This window comes from Limulus polyphemus, unplaced genomic scaffold (genome assembly GCF_000517525.1).
Source record: "Limulus polyphemus unplaced genomic scaffold, Limulus_polyphemus-2.1.2 Scaffold1447, whole genome shotgun sequence".
Lineage (NCBI taxonomy): Eukaryota > Metazoa > Arthropoda > Merostomata > Xiphosura > Limulidae > Limulus > Limulus polyphemus.
This window is the reverse complement of record NW_013667057.1, coordinates 261,615-271,912: the sequence shown is the minus strand read 5'-3', so window position 1 is coordinate 271,912 and position 10,298 is coordinate 261,615. Positions and strand designations below refer to the sequence as shown.

At 34.3% G+C, this 10,298-nt stretch overlaps 2 long non-coding RNA genes across 3 annotated transcripts in view; one reads left to right on the top strand and one right to left on the bottom strand.

The window, feature by feature from the left end:
* The window catches only part of LOC111086805, a 14,117-nt gene extending 7,602 nt beyond the window's left edge, over positions 1-6,515 (top strand). The window contains exon 2 of the long non-coding RNA XR_002611519.1: positions 6,299-6,515. This is a non-coding gene — a long non-coding RNA (uncharacterized LOC111086805). The remainder of the gene's footprint in view (positions 1-6,298) is intronic.
* A 2,142-nt stretch (positions 6,516-8,657) lies between these two features.
* Positions 8,658-10,298, bottom strand: part of LOC111086806 — an 87,024-nt gene continuing 85,383 nt past the window's right edge. For both annotated transcript variants that reach the window (XR_002611521.1, XR_002611520.1), the window contains exon 3: positions 8,658-8,946. This is a non-coding gene — a long non-coding RNA (uncharacterized LOC111086806). The remainder of the gene's footprint in view (positions 8,947-10,298) is intronic.

The window sequence follows — 10,298 nt, the reverse complement described above, 5'->3', positions numbered from 1 at the left end:
CTTTCCTTATGGTTGTGCAATTTTTAGCCATGTGTCACGTTTCATGTAAATCATCCTTCAACCACTAGTAGTGTAACTAATTGTTTTCGTTATAGTTGAACAATTTGTAGTCAACAACTAGTTACACTACTAGTGGTTGAAGGAGGATTTACATGAAACGTGACACAAGTGCAGATAGCCTACTGTGTAGCTTTGCGCTAACACAAACAAACATTTTTTATGATTAGTTAAATAACATTGACTTAACGCATTTTGCGGGTCCCGGATTCGAATCCCCTTTATACCAAACATACTCGCCCTTTCAGCCGTAGGGGCGTTATAATGGTACGATCAGTCCCACTATTCGTTGGGAGAAAGAGTTGGCGGTGGGTGGTGTTGATTAGTTGCCTTCCCTTTAGTCTATTATTGCTAAAACCTGTTGCCATTATTTGTTTAACATTTACTTGAATGAAATATTTTATTCACTCTAAAACAGCTTCACATTTCAACAATGAAATGAGAGTCAACATTTTGAATTTTCGATAAAATTCTGGAATATAAGCAAGTTAGACAACGTAGGATGATGAGGTTTGTCGTCACAAGGAATTTATTGCTATGAATACACCAATTTTACCAACTGCGATCAGAAGATATATACAAGATAATTGTCTCGTAAAATGAAATATCAATACACTATATAAATATATAAGATTGTGATGTAGAATCTTGCACGAAATGATGGTATTTTTCAACAAAAGATTCCTCTGCAGTGAACTTCTTTAAAACTTCCCATATTGTTCCAATGACCTTTTAGAATATTAAGCCTGCCTTTTAACAGTGATGGACTGCTTCACTAGTCAATAGTACATGTTATTTGCCCTTAAGTTCTCTACTCCTCCATTTATCAAGAGTAAACATAGCTCTGGTTTAATGAACATGGTAGATAGCAACTCATATACAGTCACCACACACATAAATTCATTAAAAATCTGTACCACATTTTGTATTATTATTAGCAATGGTAACTATCGTCGTTACCATAAATGACCTTACCTAACCTAACTGAAAAAAAAACCCAACAAGCGAACGACATTTGACTGATATATTTATGTTATTCGTGGTTTAGTACTTCTTCAAAAATAAAGTTTACTCAATCTAAAACTACTGATAATGTATGCAATACAAGGGGATCGTTAAGACTTTAACCAGCGTTATCTGTGCATTCTTGTTGAAACAGTCTTCTGCTTTGTAAATCCAACTAAAACAAGACAAATGCACAGATTATTTGAAAGAAAAATATCAGTGCATATTATGGACAAAAATACCAGGGTGACCATGAGTCTATAAACATCATAGCAACAACCTCTTTTCATGTTATGTGTAAACTGGATTCCTAATTTAAATGCCCACCGTCACAAGATCAAAACCCACCAGAGACTGGATAAAGGCACCTCACCAGCCACATAAGAGCCAGAAAAGAAAGAAAGAAAAAAAAAAGAGTCACTGATCTGCTTGCTGTGCCATTTCTTGGGACAGATGCATAATTGGTAAGATATATTTTTATTACAGTTACTTTATTTCATACTTTCAGTATTTCACCCATTTAATATGAATTGATGTGGAATCTAAAAAAATTAACAAATGCAGAGCAGGATGGTCAAATAACACACATGCAACTCCCCTTGTGTGGTCCGGATAGTTTGTAAATGGGGGGAAAATATGAGAATGGTAGGAAATTTGCTACAAGATTTGGAAAAGTTTTACAAGATTGGAAAAGAAAAAATAAAGCAATACTAGCAATGTATTTATTATTATAAACGTAGTTTTGCTGTAATATCGCAGACATTGTAGTTTTGTATAAGGAAAGCAACTAGTTACACTATTAGTGGGTGAAGGAGGATTTACATGAAACGTGGCACATGACTACAAATTGTTCAACTATAACGAAAAACAGGTGTTCAAATTGAAACCCGTCCCTGTTCACAGAATCGTGAAGTCTGCCTGTCCATCAAGTTCTGTAAATGCATCTGTGATTTACCCTTTCATTTCGTCAACATTCCGCGATTTTCTACTCTACATTTTGTTCTTGACTACTGCCCAGAAGGGAAAGTCCATAGGGATACAGTCCGGTGACCCAATAGATTCAATATATTCAACATATGCAAATGTATACTTACTTTTGGACCACTGTGTGTGTGTATGTGATGCAATACGTGGTCCCCGCTATAACTGAAGGTATAAAAAAGTAACGTAATGTAGGGATTAACTTTAATAAAACTTTATATTTTATGGGCTGTTTAATGCCTGTTATAATTCGGTGTAAAAGATTTCCAAATAAAAATTGGATGAAATTATTTATTCCCTTTGTAACCGTGGCAGTAATTTGTGGGACTAATTGCAATATTAATTTTTGTTTACACTTTATTGTGGGACTTACGTTATTAAGCATTCTGTAAGCACTAAATAGACAGATAGGCCCATAAGCAACCTGATGCATCAGTACTTTAGTAGGATGTTTCATAATCAGGTGACGTCCATGTGAACCCTATTGGTAGTTCTAGATCACGGCGTCTTGTCATGCTCCAATAGTATATAGAAATTATTAAAATACAGGATGTCTATAAAGTCTTTTTACAATTTAAAAAATTTATTACAAAGGCAATTGATAAGATATCTTAATCAGACTTGAAATATATGGTAAGAGTAGAAACGTGTTAAACAGTTACTGTAGTAATAGTAAGTTATGAGATACACTTATTAAACACTTCTTGAAACATACCAGTTTCTAACATAAACATTCAAGGTAATTGTCAAAATATATATTATATATGTAATTCTCAAGACTATTGTTACAATTATAAAGGAGCTTCGTCTGTTTACGGAATATGGTTTTTATTAATTTCTCATGATATATCCAAATATATGCTTTTTATATGATTGCCCCCCCCCCCAAGTGGGTCATCAATTACAACGCTAAAATCCAGGTTTTGATTCCCCTTGGTGGACAGATATATATACACGCACACACACACAGGATGGCCCAAAAGTAGTTATACAGTTGATAATTGATAATGTATTTAAAGTAATTAAATTTAAATTAAAGTATAAAGTTGATAAATTATTTAACGGTGCTTTAAATGTGACATGGAATTATGTAAAAAATTAATTCCAACCTGAAATGCCATGCTCGTTCCTGCCATGTTAAAATATATTGTGTTAGTGAAGCAGACCATGGAGAGTTCGTGTATTTATTTATTTTTTCTTTTTATATACAGACCTGTTGTTCGTGGAAATTGTATGTTCCTATGGCAATATAATGATCCTCCCGATTTTATTTGCTTCACGAATAAACTGTAATCTTGTGATAACAACTCTACTTGAGATTTTTCTTTTAGCATACTTTATCCATACATTCCATAAAATACTGAGAGCTCGGTAACTTTTAGAGAAATCTAATTGATTTTATCGCATATGTCTCTAGATGTGCAATACATGCTGGTGTTCTTGATCGAATCACATCTAAAGACAATTTAGTTCCCTCTCTCTCTTAGAATTTAAAGTTTTGTAAGGTTGTTTATTGATTAAAAAATAGTGTGGTCTTAACTATCTATAGGAAGAATCGCATTTTTATTCGTGTTGTGTTTTCTCATTTAAAACGGTGTTTCTCAAGTGTTCGTACTTGTTAGCTTTATTTTGTAGCATTATATTAAGTAGCTTTAGGTGTAGTATATAGTTCATCTTTCAGATTGTTATTATTGTAACGTAATGACGATCAGTTCTAGTTTGTATAGTCTCTAGTGTAAATAACGAGTTTTTAATACCAGCCGACGCAAAACTATAAAAATACGGTAATCAGTAAAAATATTAGGCAGTATCCCTTGAGTAGGATTTTTATATTTCTGTGTATAGAAGTCTGTTGTAGTAGAGAAAGGGTCCTCCTTTAGGCTGTTCATGACCTGAACTCTTGTTATACGTCTGGTGGAATAGACCGCCTCTCCTATAAACCAGCTCTTTACGTACAGTGATCTTGTGTCTTGTTATCCTTTACATAGCGTTTGTAAATGTTTGAGTGTAGTTCGCTTCAATGCAGGTCATCTATCTCGGCTGGACATTTTCTCAAACCACTGACGTAATCATGCTGATACTAGTGTTATTTTTTCTTTATAGAATTCCATTAAGTTAGCAATGCAGTATTTTTCAGAACGTCGCTATACAATCAGGTATTCACGGCTTCCATAATTATCACTAGTGTTGGACCAAGTCCAACTTAGATAAAATAGGCCCACATCAGGATACCACGATCTGGATATTATCCAGAGGTGCCATCAAATCCACGCCCCGCCATCCGAAGCTAGAAATGATTGATGGAAGTTATAGTTCCTCGTGATCATTGTTATTCATCACAGATTTGACGCTTTGGCTACTATGACGAGTGGTGGCTTATGATGTGCAGCCCTCTCTAATCACAGTGAATGTTCTTGCCTACAGTCCTGAGTGATGGGTTTAATGTCGACTGGCATCAAAGTTTGCATGGACCGAAAATGGCGAGTCTAATGGTCCCCAATGATCTTCCATTGCTTTAGCAACTAGGCAGATCAAACATCATTCTGCAGCTAGTAACCATGTTTCTTTGGCTGTCAGTTACAAGCTTGTCTAATAATGCGCTATGAGGTTCAGATATAAATTGAGGCTGTGCTGTTTTATATTACTTTTGGTAATATAGTGTATATAGAGAGTCACAGTATCTGATACAGGAGTTTTGTGTTCATATTATACTCGGTGTAAAACGATAACACCTTTGTGGAATAAAGTATTTTTCGGCCATATGTAATAAGTTGAAATACATGACTTATCACATTTATGGAAACTTAAATATTAAAGCAAGATAGATCCCTTGTAATTTATAAACCAAAAAATATTTTTTCTACATCTTAGCTTAAAACTGATTGAACCTAGAATAGTTTTGTTTATTAACAGGCCCCCTCACGAGCCAGTGGGGAATATTTTTGTTGAAAAAAACAAAACTCCCCAATCCAGTTTTTTCATAATTTGAACTGATTTTTTTCACTTTTATTGGCTAAAAAGAAGACATTTTCTGCGCTCTTTTAGCGTTGGGGCTGCAAAAAGTGATTTGAAGTGGTAGAGTGACTAAAATCCGTCAGCGCATCACGAGCTTAACGGCCAAGCACAAGAAACATGGAATTCTTCAAATGACACACAGAGGTATTCAGTAACTGTTCAGAACCACCTTGGTAGATATTGTGCAGCAAACCAAGTACAATATTATTCCTGTAGCTGCTTTCAAAGTGTTCCTGTCTGCTCATCCTACTGCTGACTATCGTGATGCTTCGACCTTCCCTATCGAATCGCAGGTGAAATCGTTCGTATTTCAATTGAAAGCTAAACATCAAAAAGTGATAGCAGAAGCATAAAAGGTTGACAATTGCTTAACTAATGATGCTGAGAATGTGGCTTTATTGATATATACTGAATTTACTCCCAGCGGGTAGACCTTAGTACTAGCTAGTATGGAGACTTGTGAATGCTGTATTTCACTTAAAAAGTTATCAGTTAACAAACGAAAGTCTCGAAAAGATACGTCCAAAACCATCCTGTTTGGGAGTTTCCGGATTGAACTTACTTTTACTATTCAACAAATTGTAATGTAAAAACATCCCTTGACTTCCGAGGGACGTGTTAAGATATTGAAATACATCTTCTCAAAAACTGATAATGTAATACACTATTTATTCAGATCTGGACACGTTATTTTTTTTGTTTTGTTTTTATTGTCGTTGAACATATCCAGAGTTAAATAAATGTATCAAGCCAGACAATTAAACCCTGCTCGCGTACGTCTCGTATTCATCGTTCTTCCCTGCCCTGCCTTTTATCTCTTTAGTCCCACTTTGGTGACGTCGTGGGACCTTTGGTTAAGCGTAGCTGTAGATGTTGGCAAAACCAAGCATTTGCTTCTTCCTTCGATCAGTAAAGACGCTTTCGTTAACTTGACGAACTACAACATAATTAATCACGAACGTGACAGTGCTAAGTCATCCCTGTTTCATTCCTCTGGTTTTTATCAGTATTAAAAGCTTGGAGAAAGAAGCAGACTTCGACCCTGGGAAATTCTTAAGATTCTAGAGATACAATGCCAGGTGTCAAATGGCATTGTCTCGCCGAGCCTACAAACGACAGACGGTCTTTTCATCTCACGCATATAAGTACAAGCTGATTTTCTTTATTATTTTTTACGTCAAGTGCTGTTTTTTTATAGTGTATTGTAATTTGAATAAACTGGGCTTTTCTTTGAACTTAGGAACGTCGAGAGCGTGAGCAACAGGATTTAGAGTATGCAAAGGAAATGGCAGATGAAGATGATGAGGGGTTTCCATAGCAACATCAAGATAATCCTTCTCCTTGGGAAGATTTGTTCCAGAAAGACCAGTTTCCATGGTGACAGGAGATTTGTTTAGCTAGTTTGATAAGTTGTACTACTATAATAGTACTGAAAACAATAAATTCTTTATGGCAAATGTTGGTTTGGATTCTCTTTTTTTTTCTATAAATATATTATTTGAACTTGGATAAAAACAAGATAAAGTGATTGGTTAGCTTCTCAGTAAATACTTAGGGATGATAGTTAAATATTAAATATACCAAGTGATTTGTAATACAAATATATGTTTGTGTGCAGTTATTATTACTTTATGAAAGAAAAAAAAATAAAAGAGAGAGAGTGTTAGGTACATATGGAACAAGCTGATCAAGACCCTTTTTATTATCTTTCATTAAATATGAAAACCGAAGAAAGAAATGTTACAACATCTCTATCACAATTTAAATCGAAGTACCGATTCCAACTGATAAAATAACATACGATGTATTTTTCGATTCCAATTCAAAACCCAGTTAAAATATAAATGCAAGATCAGAAAGTATTAAACAGCACCCGTCTACAATTCTTGGGATACTGTATTCGAAGTACAGACATTTAAATTTTTCTTGATACACGTGTTTCGTTGTCAGAATCTTTACTGCAAACTGTTCTTTCTCTTGATGCACGTGTTTCGTTGTCGGAATCTTTACTGCAAACTGTTCTTTCTCTTGATGCACGTGTTTCGTTGTCAGAATCTTTACTGCAAACTGTTCTTTCTCTTGATACACGTGTTTCGTTGTCAGAGGCGATTTTAAACTGTATGTCACAACAACCTATTTTGATTTAAAAACATTTTTGTACATTTGATGCTTTTCAGCTTATCCTTATATCTTAAGTTACTAAATACACAATATTTGTTTTTCGTGATCGATAATTCATGGTATGCATTTCTTCACATATTTTGTATGTGTGTGTCCATTTCGACTTTTAATATTACATTTTCATTGATCACGTGATCAAAATGGCATAAAATAAAGTTCGAACCTCTTCTCATCCCTAACTGAAATCCTCTGTTGCAATATAGGCGCAGCTCCACCTTGCAGAATTTAGAATTTTGTTTTCAATATCTACAAAAGACTTGTTTGCTTTAGTTAGTATGTGCAGCTAGGGCCATGTTGTTTGTTGCTAGGTTACCCAAACTTTACAAAAGTTGGGAAAGGTTACACGTTTCTTGGTAAACACCAGTTTTTAACGCAAATTTCAAATGTACTAACAGATTACACTGCTCTATAAATCGATAAGTCACAAAACAAGAAACCTAATAAACCAAGTTTCTTTTATTTTTCAGAGATTCGTTTGCGCTTATCTTACTTTCACCGAAAATAATAATATTGTAAAGGATAAATTTTTAAGTGTACTTTGATCGAGGACGGTATTGGGTTCATGGGTGAAGACGTACTTAACGGTTTCTTATTTACGTTAGTTTCCTCCAATGAATGAACACTTCCTTCCGCTAATCAGTCTAAGACATTCTTGTGGTTTCATTGGCCCGTTTTATCCTAAATAAGCCACCTCATTTGTCACACATGTGTAGGTACATTAATACAGGCCCCGCCTTCAACGTTGCAGTTAGAAGAGATGTATGGTATCTGGGGGACAGAAACGGGGACTAGTCTGACAAGCTTTCACTTGAGTAGGGCAGCCTCACGTGCACTCACTTTATACAATAGATATCATCCGATCCATCTTGTAGGGACCAACCATAAATATACTAAGTTTAACAAAATTTTAACACAAGAATAATTAGTATAACAGAAGAAAACTGCATATGATGGGCATAATTTTAATTGTCTGTAGAAATAAATACAGAAGAATCACCTTCCAGTATCTATCAGTCGTGTAATTCACACTGAACGTGTTACTTCAGTAGTAAACCCACAACAAACGTAAATACATTTCTGGTATTTTTCAGTAATGTGATGCTTGTCTTCTCTGAAGATAAGAATTAGCTTCCTCCATGTTTCAGTGGTGTGATAAAATTTAGTAGTGGACCCTTCTATAAACAGGAATTAGCTTCCTCCATGTTTCAGTGGTGTGATGTTTGTCTTCTCTGAAGATAAAATTTAGTAGTGGACCCTCCTATAAACAGGAATTAGCTTCCTCCATGTTTCAGTGGTGTGATGTTTGTCTTCTCTGAAGATAAAATTTAGTAGTGGACCCTCCTATAAACAGGAATTAGCTTCCTCCATGTTTCAGTGGTGTGATGTTTATCTTCTCTGAAGATAAAATTTAGTAGTGGACCCTCCTATAAACAGGAATTAGCTTCCTCCATTTTTCAGTGGTGTGATTTTTGTCTTCTCTGAAGATAAGAATTTGCTTTCTCCATGTTTAAGTGGCGTGATGTTTGTCTTCTCTGAAGATAAAATTTAGAAGTGGACCCTCCTAAAAACAAGAATTGGCTTCCTCCATGTTTCAGTGATGTGATGTTTGTCTTCTATGAATATTTAGTAATACAACCTCTAGAGATAAGAATCAGCTTTCGGTACGTTTGAGTTTCGTGATTTGTCTTCTCTGAAGGCAGTGTTTACCTGAATAAAAAAAGGAAAAGCTTGAGACTGCATAAAATACCTACCTACAACATAATGAATTGGTATTAATAAAACTAAAAGTTTTGAATGCTAAATTTTCATTTTAAGTATGACTCTTTAACTTTTTTTTAAGTCGGGATTTTATATTGAAAACTTCTACATTTGCAACTCTAAAAAGTCAGATTGGGCGTCTCGTGTCATTAATTATATCAGCTAATTATAAACTGAATCGCAGCATTGTTTGTATCGCGAGGTAATTCTTACAAGTACTTTTCGAATATAAGTTCCAAAGAACAGTTTGCAGTAAAGATTCTGACAACGAAACACGTGTATCAAGAGAAAGTTTGTATCCAAACTATAATACTGCAGTATAGTGCGACTCTATAAAAGAAAGTGGGCTCCCAGGTGGCTCAGCGGGGCTTGTAGTACTAAAATTCGGGGTTTGATCCCTGTTGTATGCACAGCGCAGATAGTTTATTATGAAATTTGGGCTTTGTAAAATAAAATGTTTTAATATGGAAAGAAGCTGTTATATACAACTTTGAGTAGACTTTGGTTGTAATTATAAATTATATTTGAACATAAAGCAATTGGTGTCCTTTGTCACATCTAAATTATATTATTATTTCATACATTTTTACCTTAAACTTTTATAGAAGCATGTATAATTTAACAAACCTTTACAATGATGCCTCAGTAATACTTCTTAACAAAACAGTCTCGTGTAAATAAATATATAGTAAAATAAAGAAGAGTGGTCACAGAAATGCCTTTAACAAAAACTCGCATGCTTGTTTCTGCCTTTTAAGATACTGATAATTTGTGAGGCATGATTTGTTAACATTTTTGTAAATCGTACTGTCAGTTGTATTTTGGAATTCGTAAGTAACATATTGAATATTACCGCCCAAAAAAAATCTTAAATGCAAACTGTTATTCATTCAGTTAAAACTAAAGATTTTTTCCAATATCTTGGTCAATAGAAATTATTAAATAAGTAACAGTGAACAACTTGCAAAAACCGTAAGTCGGGAAGAAAAGAAGCGACCGAAACCCTTACAGAATTTCTAATCTACTGCTATTTCTAATTGAAACTGTCATAAGCTTTAAGAATAGTAGGGGGAACATTTGTAAATCACGATAAAGTAACATGTAACACTCGGAAAACATTCGCATGCAAATTCTAATTAATATTCATCTTCAAATGTTAACTACATATAATAGAAAAAAATTATGTTATGCAAGTTTTACGGGTAAATTATACAAGTAATACTGAAATACCTTTCATTACTACACTTCAATTATACAAGTAATACTGAAATACCTTTCATTACTACATTTCAATTATACAA